We start from the raw sequence: 18,633 nt of genomic DNA on the forward strand, positions 1-18,633 counted from the left end.
TTTCCATCAATGTTTTAGAGGATAAGGCATGTTAGGTCTGGGTTTGGCCTGGGATTTTCACTCATTAGACTCATACTTTCGCATACTTCACATACTTGTTGAACGGATCCTGGGTTTTTTCTGGTTTGGATCACGTAGTAGTGTGGTACCACACTGAAACAGTCCATTAAACCAGGTTTCGATCAATATTTTTGAGGATAACGCATGTTAGGTCTGGGATAGGCCTGGGATTTTCACTCATCAGACTCATTCTTTCGCATTCTTCACATACTTGTTGAACGGATCCTGGGTTTTTTCTGGTTTGGATCACGTAGTAATGTGGGACCACACTAAAACAATCAATTAAACCTGGTCTTGATAAATATTTTAGAGGATAACGCATGTTAGGTCTGCATTAGGTCTAGGATTTGCTCTCGTCAGGCTCATACTTTCGCGTTTTTCACATACTTGTTGAACAGATCCTGGGTTTTTTCTGGTTTGGATCACGTAGTAGTGTGGTACCACACTGAAACAGTCCATTAAACCAGGTTTCGATCAATATTTTTGAGGATAACGCATGTTAGGTCTGGGATAGGCCTGGGATTTTCACTCATCAGACTCATACTTTCGCATTCTTCACATACTTGTTGAACGGATCCTGGGTTTTTTCTGGTATGGTTCAGGTAGTAATGTGGTACCACACTGAAACAAACAATTAAACCAGGTCTTGATAAATATTTTAGATGATAACGCATGTTAGGTCTGGGTTAGGTCTAGGATTTGCCCTCATCAGGCTCATACTGTCGCATATTTATTATACTTCATGGATAGATCCTGGGCTATTTTCTGGTTTGGGTCACATAGTAATGTGGTACCACACTGAAACAGTCGATTAAACCAGGTTTCGATCAATATTTTTGAGGATAACGCATGTTAGGTCTAGGTTAGGCCTGGGATTTTCACTCATCAGACTCATTCTTTCGCATTCTTCACATACTTGTTGAACGGATCCTGGGTTTTTTCTGGTTTGGATCAGGTAGTAATGTGGGACCACACTAAAACAATCAATTAAACCTGGTCTTGATAAATATTTTAGAGGATAACGCATGTTAGGTCTGCATTAGGTCTAGGATTTGCTCTCGTCAGGCTCATACTTTCGCATATTTCTCATACCTCATGGCTAGATCCTGGGCTATTTCTGGATTGGATCACATAGTAATGTGGTACCACACTGAAACAGTCAATTAAACCTGGTTTCGATCAATATTTTAGAGGATAACGCAAGTTAGGTCTGGGATAGGTCTGGGATTTGCCCTCATCAGACTCATACTTTCGCATTCTTCACATACTTGTTGAACGGATCTTGGGTTTTTTTTGGTGTGGATCACGTAGTAATGTGGTACCACACGGAAACATTCAAATAAACCTGGTCTTGATAAATATTTTAGAGGATAACGCATGTTGGGTTTGGGTTAGGTCTAGGATTTGCCCACATCAGGCTCATACTTTCGCATATTTCTCATACTTCATGGATAGATCCTGGGCTGTTTCTGGATTGTATCACGTAGTAATGTGGTACCACGCTGAAACAGTCAATTAAACCTTGTTTCGATCAATATTTTAGAGGATAACGCAAGTTAGGTCTGGGATAGGTCTGGGATTCGCCCTGATCAGGCTCATACTTTCGCATTCTTCACATACTTGTAGAACGGATCCTGGGTTTTTTCTGGTTTGGTTCACGTAGTAATGTGGTACCACACTGAAACATTCAATTAAACCTAGTCTTGATCAATATTTTAGAGGATAACGCATGTTAGGTTTGGGTTAGGTCTAGGATTTGCCCTCATCAGGCTCATACTTTCGCATATTTCTCATACTTCATGGCTAGATCCTGGGCTATTTCTGGATTGGATCACGTAGTAATGTGGTACCACACTGAAACATTCAAATAAACCTGGTCTGGATAAATATTTTAGAGGATAACGCATCTTAGGTCTGTGTTAGGTCTAAGATTTGCTCTCATCAGGCTCATTCTTTCGCATATCTCTCATACTTGATGGCTAGATCCTGGGCTTTTTCTGGATTGCATCACGTAGTAATGAAGTACAACACTGAAACAGCCCACTAAACCTGGGTTCGATCAATATTTTAGAGGATAACGAAAGTTATGTCTAGTTTAGGCCTGGGATTTTCACTCATCAGACTCATTCTTTCGCATTCCTCACATACTTGTTGAACGGATCCTGGATTTTTTCTGGTTTGGATCACGTAGTAATGTGGGACCACACTGAAACAATCAATTAAACCTGGTCTTGTTAAATATTTTAGAGGTTAACGCATGTTAGGTCTGGGTTAGGTCTAGGATTTGCTCTCGTCAGGCTCATACTTTTGCATATTTCTCACACCTCATGGCTAGATCCTGGGCTATTTCTGGATTGGATCACGTAGTAATGTGGTACCATACTGAAACAGTTAATTAAACCTGGTTTCGATCAATATTTTAGAGGATAACGCAAGTTAGGTCTAGGTTAGGCCGAGGATTTTCACTCATCAGACTCATACTTTCGCATTCTTCACATAATTGTTGAACGGATCCTGGGGTTTTACTGGATTTGATCACGTAGTAATGTGGTACCACACTGAAACAGTCAATTAAACCTGGTTTCGATCAATATTTTAGAGGATAACGCAAGTTAGGTCTGGGATAGGTCTAGGATTTGCCCCCATCAGGCTCATTCTTTCGCATATTTCTCATACTTGATGGCTAGATCCTGGGCTTTTTCTGGATTGCATCACGTAGTATTGTGGTACCACACTGAAACAGTCGATTAAACCAGGTTTCGATCAATATTTTTGAGGATAACGCATGTTAGGTCTAGGTTAGGCCTGGGATCTGCCCTCATCAGGTTCATTTTTTCGCGTTCTTCACATACTTGTTGAACAGATCCCTGGCTTTTTCTGCTTTGGATCACATAGTAATGTGGTACCACACTGAAACAGTCGATTAAACCAGGTTTCGATCAATATTTTTGAGGATAACGCATGTTAGGTCTAGGTTAGGCCGAGGATTTTCACTCATCAAACTCATACTTTCGCATTCTCCACATACTTGCTGAACGGATCCTGGGTTTTTACTGGTTTGGATCACGTAGTAATGTGGTACCACACTGAAACATTCAATTAAACCTGGTCTTGATAAATATTATAGAGGATAATGCATGTTAGGTCTGGGATAGGCCTGGGATTTGCCCACATCAGGGTCATACTTTCGCAGTTTTAACATACATGTTGACCTGATCGAGGGTTTTTTCTGCTTTGGATCACGCAGTAAAGTGGTACCACACTGAAACAATCGATTAAACCTGGTTTCGATGAATATTTTTGAGGATAACGCATGTTAGGTCTAGGTTAGGCCGGGGATTTTCACTCATCAGACTCATACTTTCGCATTCTTCACATACTTGTAGAACGGATCCTGGGTTTTTACTGGTTAGGATCACGTAGTAATGTGGTACCACACTGAAACATTCAATTAAACCTGGTCTTGATAAATATTTTAGAGGACAACGCAAGTTAGGTCTGGGATAAGTCGGGGATTTGCCCTCACCAGACTCATACTTTCGCACACTTCACATACTCGTTGAACAGATCCTGGGTTATTTTCTGGTTTGGATCACATAGTAATGTGGTACCACACTGAAACAGACGATTAAACCAGGTTTCGATCAATATTTTTGAGGATAACGCATGTTAGGTCTAGGTTAGGCCGGGGTTTTTCACTCATCACACTCATACTTTCGCATTCTTCACATACTTGTTAAACGGATCCTGGATTTTTACTGGTTTGGATCACGTAGTAATGAAGTGCAACACTGATACAGACAATTAAACCTCGTTTCCATCAATATTTTAGAGAATAATTCATGTTAGGTCTAGGTTAGGCCTGGGATTTGATCTCATCAGGCTCATTCTTTCGCATATTACTCATACTTGATGGCTAGATCCTGGGCTTTTTCTGGATTGCATCACCTAGTAATGAAGTACAACACTGAAACAGTCGATTAAACCTGGTTTCCATCAATATCTTAGAGGACAACGCAAGTTAGGTCTTGGATAGGTCTGGGATTTGCCCTCATCAGGCTCATACTTTCGCGTTTTTCACATACTTGTTGAACAGATCCTGGGTTTTTTCTGGTTTGGATCACGTAGTAGTGTGGTACCACACTGAAACAGTCCATTAAACCAGGTTTCGATCAATATTTTTGAGGATAACGCATGTTAGGTCTGGGATAGGCCTGGGATTTTCACTCATCAGACTCATACTTTCGCATTCTTCACATACTTGTTGAACGGATCCTGGGTTTTTTCTGGTTTGGATCACGTAGTAATGTGGGACCACACTGAAACATTCCATTAAACCTGGTTTCGATCAATATTTTAGAGGATAACGCAAGTTAGGTCTGGGATAGGTCTGGGATTCGCCCTCATCAGGCTCATACTTTCGCATATTTCTCATACTTGATGGCTAGATCCTGGGTTTTTTCCGGTTTGGGTCACGTAGTAGTGTGGTACCACACTGAAACAGTCGATTAAACCTGGTTTCGAACAATATTTTTTAGGATAACGCACGTTAGGTCTAGGTTAGGCCGGGGATTTTCACTCATCAGACTCATACTTTCGCATTCTTCACATACTTGATGAACGGATCCTAGGTTTTTACTGGATTGCATCACGTAGTAATGAAGTACGACACTGAAACAGTCAATTAAACCTGGTTTCCATCAATGTTTTAGAGGATAAGGCATGTTAGGTCTGGGTTTGGCCTGGGATTTTCACTCATCAGACTCATACTTTCGCATACTTCACATACTTGTTGAACGGATCCTGGGTTTTTTCTGGTTTGGATCACGTAGTAATATGGGACCATACTGAAACAATCAATTAAACCTGGTCTTGATAAATATTTTAGAGGATAACGCATGTTAGGTCTGGGTTAGGTCTAGGATTTGCCCTCGTCAGGCTCATACTTTCGCATATTACTCATACTTCATGGCTGGATCCTGGGCTATTACTGGATTGGATCACGTAGTAATGTGGTACCACACTGAAACAGTCAATTAAACCTGGTTTGGATGAATATTTTAGAGAATAATTCATGTTAGGTCTAGGTTAGGCCTGGGATTTGCCCTCATCAGGGTCATACTTTCGCAGTTCTAACATACATGTTGACCTGATCGAGGGTTTTTTCTGCTTTGGATCACGTAGTAAAGTGGTACCACACTGAAACAGTCCAAAAAACCTGGTTTGGATCAATATTTTAGAGGATAATGCATGTTAGGTCTAGGTTAGCCCTGAAATTTTCACTCATCAGACTCATACTTTCGCATTCTTCAGATACTTGTTGAACGGATCCTGGGTTTTTTCTGGTATGGTTCACGTAGTAATGTGGTACCACACTGAAACAAACAATTAAACCAGGTCTTGATAAATATTTTAGATGATAACGCATGTTAGGTCTGGGTTAGGTCTAGGATTTGCCCTCATCAGGCTCATACTTTCGCATATTTCTCATACTTCATGGCTAGATCCTGGGCTATTTTTGGATTGGATCACATAGTAATGTGGTACCACACTGAAACAGTCAATTAAACCTGGTTTCGACCAAGATTTTAGAGGATAACGCAAGTTAGGTCTGGGATAGGTCTGGGATTCGCCCTGATCAGGCTCATACTTTCGCATTCTTCACATACTTGTAGAACGGATCCTGGGTTTTTTCTGGTTTGGTTCACGTAGTAATGTGGTACCACACTGAAACATTCAATTAAACCTGGTCTTGATCAATATTTTAGAGGATAACGCATGTTAGGTTTGGGTTAGGGCTAGGATTTGCCCTCATCAGGCTCATACTTTCGCATATTTCTCATACTTCATGGCTAGATCCTGGGCTATTTCTGGATTGGATCACGTAGTAATGTGGTACCACACTGAAACATTCAATGAAACCTGGTCTGGATAAATATTTTAGAGGATAACGCATCTTAGGTCTGTGTTAGGTCTAAGATTTGCACTCATCAAGCTCATTCTTTCGCATATCTCTCATACTTGATGGCTAGATCCTGGGCTTTTTCTGGATTGCATCACGTAGTAATGAAGTACAACACTGAAACAGCCCACTAAACCTGGGTTCGATCAATATTTTAGAGGATAACGAAAGTTATGTCTAGTTTAGGCCTGGGATTTTCACTCATCAGACTCATTCTTTCGCATTCGTCACATACTTGTTGAACGGATCCTGGGTTTTTTCTGGTTTGGATCACGTAGTAATGTGGGACCACACTGAAACAATCAATTAAACCTGGTCTTGTTAAATATTTTAGAGGTTAACGCATGTTAGGTCTGGGTTAGGTCTAGGTTTTGCTCTCGTCAGGCTCATACTTTCGCATATTTCTCATACCTCATGGCTAGATCCTGGGCTATTTCTGGATTGGATCACGTAGTAATGTGGTACCACACTGAAACAGTCAATTAAACCTGGTTTCGATCAATATTTTAGAGGATAACGCAAGTTAGGTCTAGGTTAGGCCGAGGATTTTCACTCATCAGACTCATACTTTCGCATTCTTCACATAATTGTTGAACGGATCCTGGGGTTTTACTGGATTTGATCACGTAGTAATGTGGTACCACACTGAAACAGTCAATTAAACCTGGTTTCGATCAATATTTTAGAGGATAACGCAAGTTAGGTCTGGGATAGGTCTAGGATTTGCCCCCATCAGGCTCATTCTTTCGCATATTTCTCATACTTGATGGCTAGATCCTGGGCTATTACTGGATTGGATCACGTAGTAATGTGGTACCACACTGAAACAGTCAATTAAACCTGGTTTCGATCAGTATTTTAGAGGATAATTAATGTTAGGTCTGGGTTAGGTCTGGGATTTGCCCACATCAGGGTCATACTTTCGAATTTTTCACATACTTGTTGAACAGATCCTGGGTTTTTTCTGGTTTGGATCGCGCAGTAATGTGGTACCACACTCAAACAGCCCACTAAACCTGGTTTCGATCAATATTTTAGAGGTTAACGAAAGTTATGTCTAGGTCAGGCCTGGGATTTGCCCTCATCAGACTCATACTTTCGCATTGTTCAGATACTTGTTGAACGGATCCTGGGTTTTTTCTGGTATGGTTCACGTAGTAATGTGGTACCACACTGAAACATTCAATTAAACCTGGTCTGGATCAATATTTTAGAGGATAACGCATGTTAGGTTTGGGTTAGGTCTAGGATTTGCCCTCATCAGGCTCATACTTTCGCATATTTCTCATACTTCATGGCTAGATCCTGGGCTATTTCTGGATTGGATCACGTAGTAATGTGGTACCACACTGAAACATTCAATGAAACCTGGTCTGGATAAATATTTTAGAGGATAACGCTTCTTAGGTCTGTGTTAGGTCTAAGATTTGCCCTCCTCAGGCTCACAGTTTCGCGTTTTTCGCATACTTGTTGAACAGATCCTGGGTTTTCTCTGGTTTGGATCACGAAGTAGTGAGGTACCACACTGAAACAGTCCATTAAACCTGGTTTCGCTCAATATTTTAGAAGATAACGCATGTTAGGTCTGGGTTAGGACTAGGACTTGCCCTCATCAGCCTCATACTTTCGCATATTTCTCATACTTCATGGCTGGATCCTGGGCTATTACTGGATTGGATCACTTAGTAATGTGGTACCACACTGAAACAGTCAATTAAACCTGGTTTCGATCAATATTTTAGAGAATAATTCATGTTAGGTCTGGGTTAGGTCTGGGATTTGCTCTCATCAGACTCATTCTTTCGCATATTTCTCATACTTGATGGCTAGATCCTGGGCTTTTTCTGAATTGCATCACGTAGTAATGAAGTACAACACTGAAACAGTCAATTAAACCTGGTTTCGATCAATATTTTAGAGAATAATTCATGTTAGGTCTAGGTTAGGCCTGGGATTTGCCCTCATCAGGGTCATACTTTCGCAGTTCTAACATACATGTTGACCTGATCGAGGGTTTTTTCTGCTTTGGATCACGTAGTAAAGTGGTACCACACTGAAACAGTCCACTAAACCTGGTTTGGATCAATATTTTAGAGGATAATGCATGTTAGGTCTAGGTTAGCCCTGAGATTTTCACTCATCAGACTCATACTTTCGCATTGTTCAGATACTTGTTGAACGGATCCTGGGTTTTTTCTGGTATAGTTCACGTAGTAATGTGGTACCACACTGAAACAATCAATTAAACCAGGTGTGATAAATATTTTAGATGATAACGCATGTTAGGTCTGGGTTAGGTCTAGGATTTGCCCTCATCAGGCTCATACTTTCGCATATTTCTCATACTTCATGGCTACATCCTGGGCTATTTCTGGATTGGATCACGTAGTAATATGGTACCACACTGAGACAGTCAATTAAACCTGGTTTCGATCAATATTTTAGAGGATAACGCAAGTTAGGTCTGGGATAGGCCTGGGAATTGCCCTCATCAGACTCATTCTTTCGCATATTTCTCATACTAGATAGCTAGTTCCTGGGCTGTTTCTGGATTGTATCACGTAGTAATGAAGTACAACACTGAAACAGTCGATTAAACCAGGTTTCGATCAATATTTTTGAGGATAACGCATGTTAGGTCTAGGTTAGGCCTGGGATTATCACTCATCAGACTCATACTTTCGCATTCTTCTCATACTTGTTGAACGGATCCTGGGTTTTTTCTGGATTGGGTCACGTAGTAGTGTGGTACCACACTGAAACAGTCGATTAAACCTGATTTCGATCAATATTTTTGAGGATAACGCATGTTAGGTCTGGGTTAGGTCTAGGATTAGACCTCGTCAGGCTCATACTTTCGCATATTTCTCATTCTTCATGGCTAGATCCTGGGCTATTTCTGGATTGTATCACGTAGTAATGTGGTACCACACAGAAACAGTCAATTAAACCTGGTTTTGACCAATATTTTAGAGGATAACGCAAGTTAGGTCTGGGATAGGTCTGGGATTTTCCCTCATCAGGCTCATACTTTCGCGTTTTTCACATACTTGTTGAACAGATCCTGGGTTTTTCCTGGATTGGGTCACGTAGTAGTGTGGTACCACACTGAAACAGTCGATTAAACCTGGTTTCGATCAATATTTTTGAGGATAACGCATGTTAGGTCTAGGTTAGGCCGGGGATTTTCACTCATCAGACTCATACTTTCGCATTCTTCACATACTTGTTGAACGGATCCTGGGTTTTTTCTGGTTTGGATCACGTAGTAATGTGGGACCACACTGAAACAGTCAATTAAACCTGGTTTCGATCAATATATTAGAGAATAATTCATGTTAGGTCTAGGTTAGGTCGGTGATTTTCACTCATCAGACTCATACTCTCGCATTCTTCACATACTTGTTGAACGGATCTTGGGTTTTTTCTGGTGTGAATCACGTAGTAATGTGGTACCACACTGAAACAGTCGATTAAACCTGGTTTCCATCAGTATTTTAGAGGATAACGCATGTTAGCTCTAGGTTAGGCCTGGGATTTTCACTCTTCAGACTCATACTTTCGTAGTTTTAACATACATGTTGACCTGATCGAGGGTTTTTTCTGCTTTGGATCGCGTAGTAAAGTGGTACCACACTGATACAGTCCATTAAACCTGGTATGGATCAATATTTTAGAGGATAACGCATGTTAGGTCTAGGTTAGCCCTGGGATTTTCACTCATCAGACTCATACTTTCGCATTCTTCACATACTTGTTGAATGGATCCTGGGTTTTTTCTGGTTTGGATCACGTAGTAATGTGGGACCACACTGAAACAGTCAATTAAACCTGGTTTCGATCAATATATTAGAGAATAATTCATGTTAGGTCTAGGTTAGGTCTGGGATTTGCTCTCATCAGGCTCATTCTTTCGCATATTTCTCATACTTGATGGCTAGATCCAGGCCTTTTTCTGGATTGCATCACGTAGTAATGAAGTACAACACTGAAACAGTCAATTAAACCTGGTTTCCATCAATATCTTAGCGGACAACGCAAGTTAGGTCTGGGATAGGTCTGGGATTTGCCCACATCAGGCTCATACTTTCGCGTTTTTCACATACTCGTTGAACAGATCCTGGGTTATTTTCTGGTTTGGATCGCATAGTAATGTGGTACCACACTGAAACAGTCGATTAAACCAGGTTTCGATCAGTATTTTTGAGGATAACGCATGTTAGGTCTAGGTTAGGCCCGGGATTTTCACTCATCAGACTCATACTTTCGCATTCTTCTCATATTGTTGAACGAATCCTGGGTTTTTTCTGGTTTGGATCGCATAGTAATGTGGTACCACACTGAAACAGTCGAATAACCTGGTTTCGATCAATATTTTTGAGGATAACGCATGTTAGGTCTAGGTTAAGCCGGAGATTTTCACTCATCAGACTCATACTTTCGCATTCTTCACATACTTGTTGAACGGATCCTGGGTTTTTTCTGGTTTGGATCACGTAGTAATGCGGGACCACACTGAAACAGTCAATTAAACCTGGTTTCGATCAATATATTAGAGAATAATTCATGTTAGGTCTAGGTTAGGTCTGGGAGTTGCTCTCATCAGGCTCATACTTTCGCATATTTCTCACACTTCATGGCTAGATCCTGGGCTGATTCTGGATTGTATCACGTAGTAATGTGGTACCACGCTGAAACAGTCAATTAAACCTCGTTTCGATCAATATTTTAGAGGATAACGCAAGTTAGGTCTGGCATAGGTCTGGGATTCGCCCTCATCAGGCTCATACTTTCGCGTTTTTCACATACTTGTTGAACTGATCCTGGGCTTTTTCTGGTTTGGATCACGTAGTAATGTGGTACCACACCGAAACAGTCAATTAAACCTGGTTTCGATCAATATTTTAGAGAATAATTCATGTTAGGTCTAGGTTATGTCTGGGATTTGCTCTCATCAGGCTCATACTTTCGCACACTTCACATACTCGTTTGACAGATCCTGTGTTATTTTCTGGTTTGGATCGCATAGTAATGTGGTACCACACTGAAACAGTCGATTAAACCAGGTTTCGATCAATATTTTTGAGGATACCGCATGTTAGGTCTAGGTTAGGCCTGGGATTTTCACTCATCAGACACATACTTTCGCATTCTTCACATACTTGTTGAACGGACCTGGGTTTTTTCTGGTTTGGATCACGTAGTAATGTGGGACCACACTGAAACAGTCAATTAAACCTGGTTTCGATCAATATATTAGAGAATAATTCATGTTAGGTCTAGGTTAGGTCTGGGATTTGCTCTCATCAGGCTCATTCTTTCGCATATTTCTCATACTTGATGGCTAGATCCTGGGCTTTTTCTGGATTGCATCACGTAGTAATGAAGTACAACACTGAAACAGTCAATTAAACCTGGTTTCCATCAATATCTTAGAGGACAACGCAAGTTAGGTCTGGGATAGGTCTGGGATTTGCCCACATCAGGCTCATACTTTCGCGTTTTTCACATACTTGTTGAACAGATCCTGGGTTTTTTCTGGTTTGGATCACGTAGTAGTGTGGTACCACACTGAAACAGTCGATTAAACCTGGTTTGGATCAACATTTTAGAGGATAACGCATGTTAGGTCTAGGTTAGGTCTGGGATTTTCACTCATCAGACTCATACTTTCGCGTTTCTCACATACTTGTTGAACAGATCCTGGGTTTTTTCTGGTTTGGATCACGTAGTAGTGTGGTACCACACTGAAACAGTCCATTAAACCTGGTTTGGATCAACATTTTAGAGGATAACGCATGTTAGGTCTAGGTTAGGTGGGGGATTTCCACTCATCAGACTCATACTTTCGCATTCTTCACATACTTGTTGAACGTATCCTGGGTTTTTTCTGGTTTGGATCACGTAGTAATGTGGGACCACACTGAAACAATCAATTAAACCTGGTCTTGATAGATATTTTAGAGGATAACGCATGTTAGGTCTGGGATAGGTCTGGGATTTGCCCTCATCAGACTCATACTTTCGCACACTTCACATACTCGTTGAACAGATCCTGGGTTATTTTCTGGTTTGGATCCCATAGTAATGTGGTACCACACTGAAACAGTCGATTAAACCAGGTTTCGATCAATATTTTTGAGGATAACGCATGTTAGGTCTAGGTTAGGCCTGGGATTTTCACTCATCAGACTCATTCTTTCGCATATTTCTCATACTTGATGGCTAGATCCTGGCCTTTTTCTGGATTGCATCACGTAGTAATGAAGTACAACACTGAAACAGTCAATTAAACCTGGATTCCATCAATATCTTAGAGGACAACGCAAGTTAGGTCTGGGATAGGTCTGGGATTTGCCCACATCAGGCTCATACTTTCGCGTTTTTCACATACTCGTTGAACAGCTCCTGGGTTATTTTCTGGTTTGGATTGCACAGTAATGTGGTACCACACTGAAACAGTCGATTAAACCAGGTTTCGATCAATATTTTTGAGGATAACGCATGTTAGGTCTAGGTTAGGCCTGGGATTATCACTCATCAGACTCATACTTTCGCATTCTTCTCATACTTGTTGAACGGATCCTGGGTTTTTTCTGGATTGGGTCACGTAGTAGTGTGGTACCACACTGAAACAGTCGATTAAACCTGGTTTCGATCAATATTTTTGAGGATAACGCATGTTAGGTCTGGGTTAGGTCTAGGACTAGCCCTCGTGAGGCTCATACTTTCGCATATTTCTCATTCTTCATGGCTAGATCCTGGGCTATTTCTGGATTGTATCACGTAGTAATGTGGTACCACACAGAAACAGTCAATTAAACCTGTTTTCGATCAATATTTTAGAGGATAACGCAAGTTAGGTCTGGGATAGGTCTGGGATTTTCCCTCATCAGGCTCATACTTTCGCGTTTTTCACATACTTGTTGAACAGATCCTGGGTTTTTCCTGGATTGGGTCACGTAGTAGTGTGGTACCACACTGAAACAGTCGATTAAACCTGGTTTCGATCAATATTTTTGAGGATAACGCATGTTAGGTCTAGGTTTGGCCGGGGATTTCCACTCATCAGACTCATACTTTCGCATTCTTCACATACTTGTTGAACGGATCCTGGGTTTTTTCTGGTTTGGATCACGTAGTAATGTGGGACCACACTGAAACAGTCAATTAAACCTGGTTTCGATCAATATATTAGAGAATAATTCACGTTAGGTCTAGGTTAGGTCGGGGATTTTCACTCATCAGACTCATACTCTCGCATTCTTCACATACTTGTTGAACGGATCTTGGGTTTTTTTCTGGTGTGAATCACGTAGTAATGTGGTACCACACTGAAACAGTCGATTAAACCTGGTTTCCATCAGTACTTTAGAGGATAACGCATGTTAGGTCTAGGTTAGGCCTGGGATTTTCACTCTTCAGACTCATACTTTCGTAGTTTTAACATACATGTTGACCTGATCGAGGGTTTTTTCTGCTTTGGATCGCATAGTAAAGTGGTACCACACTGAAACAGTCCATTAAACCTGGTATGGATCAATATTTTAGAGGATAACGCATGTTAGGTCTAGGTTAGCCCTGGGATTTTCACTCATCAGACTCATACTTACGCATTCTTCACATACTTGTTGAACGGATCCTGGGTTTTTTCTGGTTTGGATCACGTAGTAATGTGGGACCACACTGAAACAGTCAATTAAACCTGGTTTCGATCAATATATTAGAGAATAATTCATGTTAGGTCTAGGTTAGGTCTGGGATTTGCTCTCATCAGGCTCATTCTTTCGCATATTTCTCATACTTGATGGCTAGATCCAGGCCTTTTTCTGGATTGCATCACGTAGTAATGAAGTACAACACTGAAACAGTCAATTAAACCTGGTTTCCATCAATATCTTAGCGGACAACGCAAGTTAGGTCTGGGATAGGTCTGGGATTTGCCCACATCAGGCTCATACTTTCGCGTTTTTCACATACTCGTTGAACAGATCCTGGGTTATTTTCTGGTTTGGATCGCATAGTAATGTGGTACCACACTAAAACAGTCGATTAAACCAGGTTTCGATCAGTATTTTTGAGGATAACGCATGTTAGGTCTAGGTTAGGCCCGGGATTTTCACTCATCAGACTCATACTTTCGCATTCTTCTCATATTGTTGAACGGATCCTGGGTTTTTTCTGGTTTGGATCACGTAGTAATGTGGGACCACACATAAACAATCAATTAAACCTGGTCTTGATAAATATTTTAGAGGATAACGCATGTTAGGTCTGGGTTAGGTCTAGGATTTGCCCTCGTCAGGCTCATACTTTCGCATATTTCTCATACTTCATGGCTAGATCCTGGGCTATTTCTGGATTGTATCACGTAGTAATGTGGTACCACACAGAAACAGTCAATTAAACCTGGTTTCGATCAATATTTTAGAGGATAACGCAAGTTAGGTCTGGGATAGGTCCGGGATTTTCCCTCATCAGGCTCATACTTTCACGTTTTTCACATACTTGTTGAACAGATCCTGGGTTTTTTCTGGATTGGGTCACGTAGTAGTGTGGTACCACACTGAAACAGTCGATTAAACCTGGTTTCGATCAATATTTTTGAGGATAACGCATGTTAGGTCTAGGTTAAGCCGGGGATTTTCACTCATCAGACTCATACTTTCGCATTCTTCACATACTTGTTGAACGGATCCTGGGTTTTTTCTGGTTTGGATCACGTAGTAATGTGGGACCACACTGAAACAGTCAATTAAACCTGGTTTCGATCAATATATTAGAGAATAATTCATGTTAGGTCTAGGTTAGGTCTGGGAGTTGCTCTCATCAGGCTCATACTTTCGCATATTTCTCACACTTCATGGCTAGATCCTGGGCTGTTTCTGGATTGTATCACGTAGTAATGTGGTACCACGCTGAAACAGTCAATTAAACCTCGTTTCGATCAATATTTTAGAGGATAACGCAAGTTAGGTCTGGCATAGGTCTGGGATTCGCCCTCATCAGGCTCATACTTTCGCGTTTTTCACATACTTGTTGAACTGATCCTGGGCTTTTTCTGGTTTGGATCACGTAGTAATGTGGTACCACACCGAAACAGTCAATTAAACCTGGTTTCGATCAATATTTTGGAGAATAATTCATGTTAGGTCTAGGTTAGGTGTGGGATTTGCTCTCATCAGGCTCATACTTTCGCACACTTCACATACTCGTTTGACAGATCCTGTGTTATTTTCTGGTTTGGATCGCATAGTAATGTGGTACCACACTGAAACAGTCGATTAAACCAGGTTTAGATCAATATTTTTGAGGATAACGCATGTTAGGTCTAGGTTAGGCCTGGGATTTTCACTCATCAGACTCATACTTTCGCATTCTTCACATACTTGTTGAACGGACCTGGGTTTTTTCTGGTTTGGATTACGTAGTAATGTGGGACCACACTGAAACAGTCAATTAAACCTGGTTTCGATCAATATATTAGAGAATAATTCATGTTAGGTCTAGGTTAGGTCTGGGATTTGCTCTCATCAGGCTCATTCTTTCGCATATTTCTCATACTTGATGGCTAGATCCTGGGCTTTTTCTGGATTGCATCACGTAGTAATGAAGTACAACACTGAAACAGTCAATTAAACCTGGTTTCCATCAATATCTTAGAGGACAACGCAAGTTAGGTCTGGGATAGGTCTGGGATTTGCCCACATCAGGCTCATACTTTCGCGTTTTTCACATACTTGTTGAACAGATCCTGGGTTTTTTCTGGTTTGGATCACGTAGTAGTGTGGTACCACACTGAAACAGTCCATGAAACCTGGTTTGGATCAACATTTTAGAGGATAACGCATGTTAGGTCTAGGTTAGTTCTGGGATTTTCACTCATCAGACTCATACTTTCGCATTCTTCACATACTTGTTGAACGGATCCTGGGTTTTTTCTGGTTTGGATCACGTAGTAATGTGGGACCACACTGAAACAATCAATTAAACCTGGTCTTGATAAATATTTTAGAGGATAACGCATGTTAGGTCTGGGATAGGTCTGGGATTTGCCCTCATCAGACTCATACTTTCGCACACTTCACATACTCGTTGAACAGATCCTGGGTTATTTTCTGGTTTGGATCACGTAGTAATGTGGGACCACACTGAAACAGTCAATTAAACCTGGTTTCGATCAATATATTAGAGAATAATTCATGTTAAGTCTAGGTTAGGTCCGGGAGTTGCTCTCATCAGGCTCATACTTTCGCATATTTCTCACACTTCATGGCTAGATCCTGGGCTGTTTCTGGATTGTATCACGTAGTAATGTGGTACCACGCTGAAACAGTCAATTAAACCTCGTTTCGATCAATATCTTAGAGGACAACGCAAGTTAGGTCTGGGATAGCTCTGGGATTTTCCCTCATCAGGCTCATACTTTCGCGTTTTTCACATACTTGTTGAACAGATCCTGGGTTTTTTCTGGTTTGGATCACGTAGTAGTGTGGTACCACACTGAAACAGTCGATTAAACCTGGTTTGGATCAACATTTTAGAGGATAACGCATGTTAGGTCTAGGTTAGGTCTGGGATTTTCACTCATCAGACTCATACTTTCGCACACTTCACATACTCGTTGAACAGATCCTGGGTTATTTTCTGGTTTGGATCACGTAGTAATGTGGGACCACACTGAAACAGTCAATTAAACCTGGTTTCGATCAATATATTAGAGAATAATTCATGTTAAGTCTAGGTTAGGTCCGGGAGTTGCTCTCATCAGGCTCATACTTTCGCATATTTCTCACACTTCATGGCTAGATCCTGGGCTGTTTCTGGATTGTATCACGTAGTAATGTGGTACCACGCTGAAACAGTCAATTAAACCTCGTTTCGATCAATATCTTAGAGGACAACGCAAGTTAGGTCTGGGATAGCTCTGGGATTTTCCCTCATCAGGCTCATACTTTCGCGTTTTTCACATACTTGTTGAACAGATCCTGGGTTTTTTCTGGTTTGGATCACGTAGTAGTGTGGTACCACACTGAAACAGTCGATTAAACCTGGTTTGGATCAACATTTTAGAGGATAACGCATGTTAGGTCTAGGTTAGGTCTGGGATTTTCACTCATCAGACTCATACTTTCGCGTTTCTCACATACTTGTTGAACAGACCCTGGGTTTTTTCCGGTTTGGATCACGTAGTAGTGTGGTAACACACTGAAACAGTCCATTAAACCTGGTTTGGATCAACATTTTAGAGGATAACGCATGTTAGGTCTAGGTTAGGTCTGGGATTTCCACTCATCAGACTCATACTTTCGCATTCTTCACATACTTGTTGAACGTATCATGGGTTTTTTCTGGTTTGGATCACGTAGTAATGTGGGACCACACTGAAACAATCAATTAAACCTGGTCTTGATAGATATTTTAGAGGATAACGCATGTTAGGTCTGGGATAGGTCTGGGATTTGCCCTCATCAGACTCATACTTTCGCACACTTCACATACTCGTTGAACAGATCCTGGGTTATTTTCTGGTTTGGATCCCATAGTAATGTGGTACCACACTGAAACAGTCGATTAAACCAGGTTTCGATCAATATTTTTGAGGATAACGCATGTTAGGTCTAGGTTAGGCCTGGGATTTTCACTCATCAGACTCATTCTTTCGCATATTTCTCATACTTGATGGCTAGATCCTGGCCTTTTTCTGGATTGCATCACGTAGTAATGAAGTACAACACTGAAACAGTCAATTAAACCTGGTTTCCATCAATATCTTAGCGGAGGACGCAAGTTAGGTCTGGGATAGGTCTGGGATTTGCCCACATCAGGCTCATACTTTCGCGTTTTTCACATACTCGTTGAACAGATCCTGGGTTATTTTCTGGTTTGGATCGCATAGTAATGTGGTACCACACTGAAACAGTCGATTAAACCAGGTTTCGATCAGTATTTTTGAGGATAACGCATGTTAGGTCTAGGTTAGGCCCGGGATTTTAACTCATCAGACTCATACTTTCGCATTCTTCTCATATTGTTGAACGGATCCTGGGTTTTTTCTGGTTTGGATCACGTAGTAATGTGGGACCACACAGAAACAATCAATTAAACCTGGTCTTGATAAATATTTTAGAGGATAACGCATGTTAGGTCTGGGTTAGGTCTAGGATTTGCCCTCGTCAGGCTCATACTTTCGCATATTTCTCATACTTCATGGCTAGATCCTGGGCTATTTCTGGATTGTATCACGTAGTAATGTGGTACCACACAGAAACAGTCAATTAAACCTGGTTTCGATCAATATTTTAGAGGATATCGCAAGTTAGGTCTGGGATAGGTCTGGGATTTTCCCTCATCAGGCTCATACTTTCACGTTTTTCACATACTTGTTGAACAGATCCTGGGTTTTTTCTGGATTGGGTCACGTAGTACTGTGGTACCACACTGAAACAGTCGATTAAACCTGGTTTCGATCAATATTTTTGAGGATAACGCATGTTAGGTCTAGGTTAAGCCAGGGATTTTCACTCATCAGACTCATACTTTCGCATTCTTCACATACTTGTTGAACGGATCCTGGGTTTTTTCTGGTTTGGATCACGTAGTAATGTGGT

Source organism: Colletes latitarsis, unplaced genomic scaffold, assembly GCF_051014445.1.
Source record: "Colletes latitarsis isolate SP2378_abdomen unplaced genomic scaffold, iyColLati1 scaffold0002, whole genome shotgun sequence".
Lineage (NCBI taxonomy): Eukaryota > Metazoa > Arthropoda > Insecta > Hymenoptera > Colletidae > Colletes > Colletes latitarsis.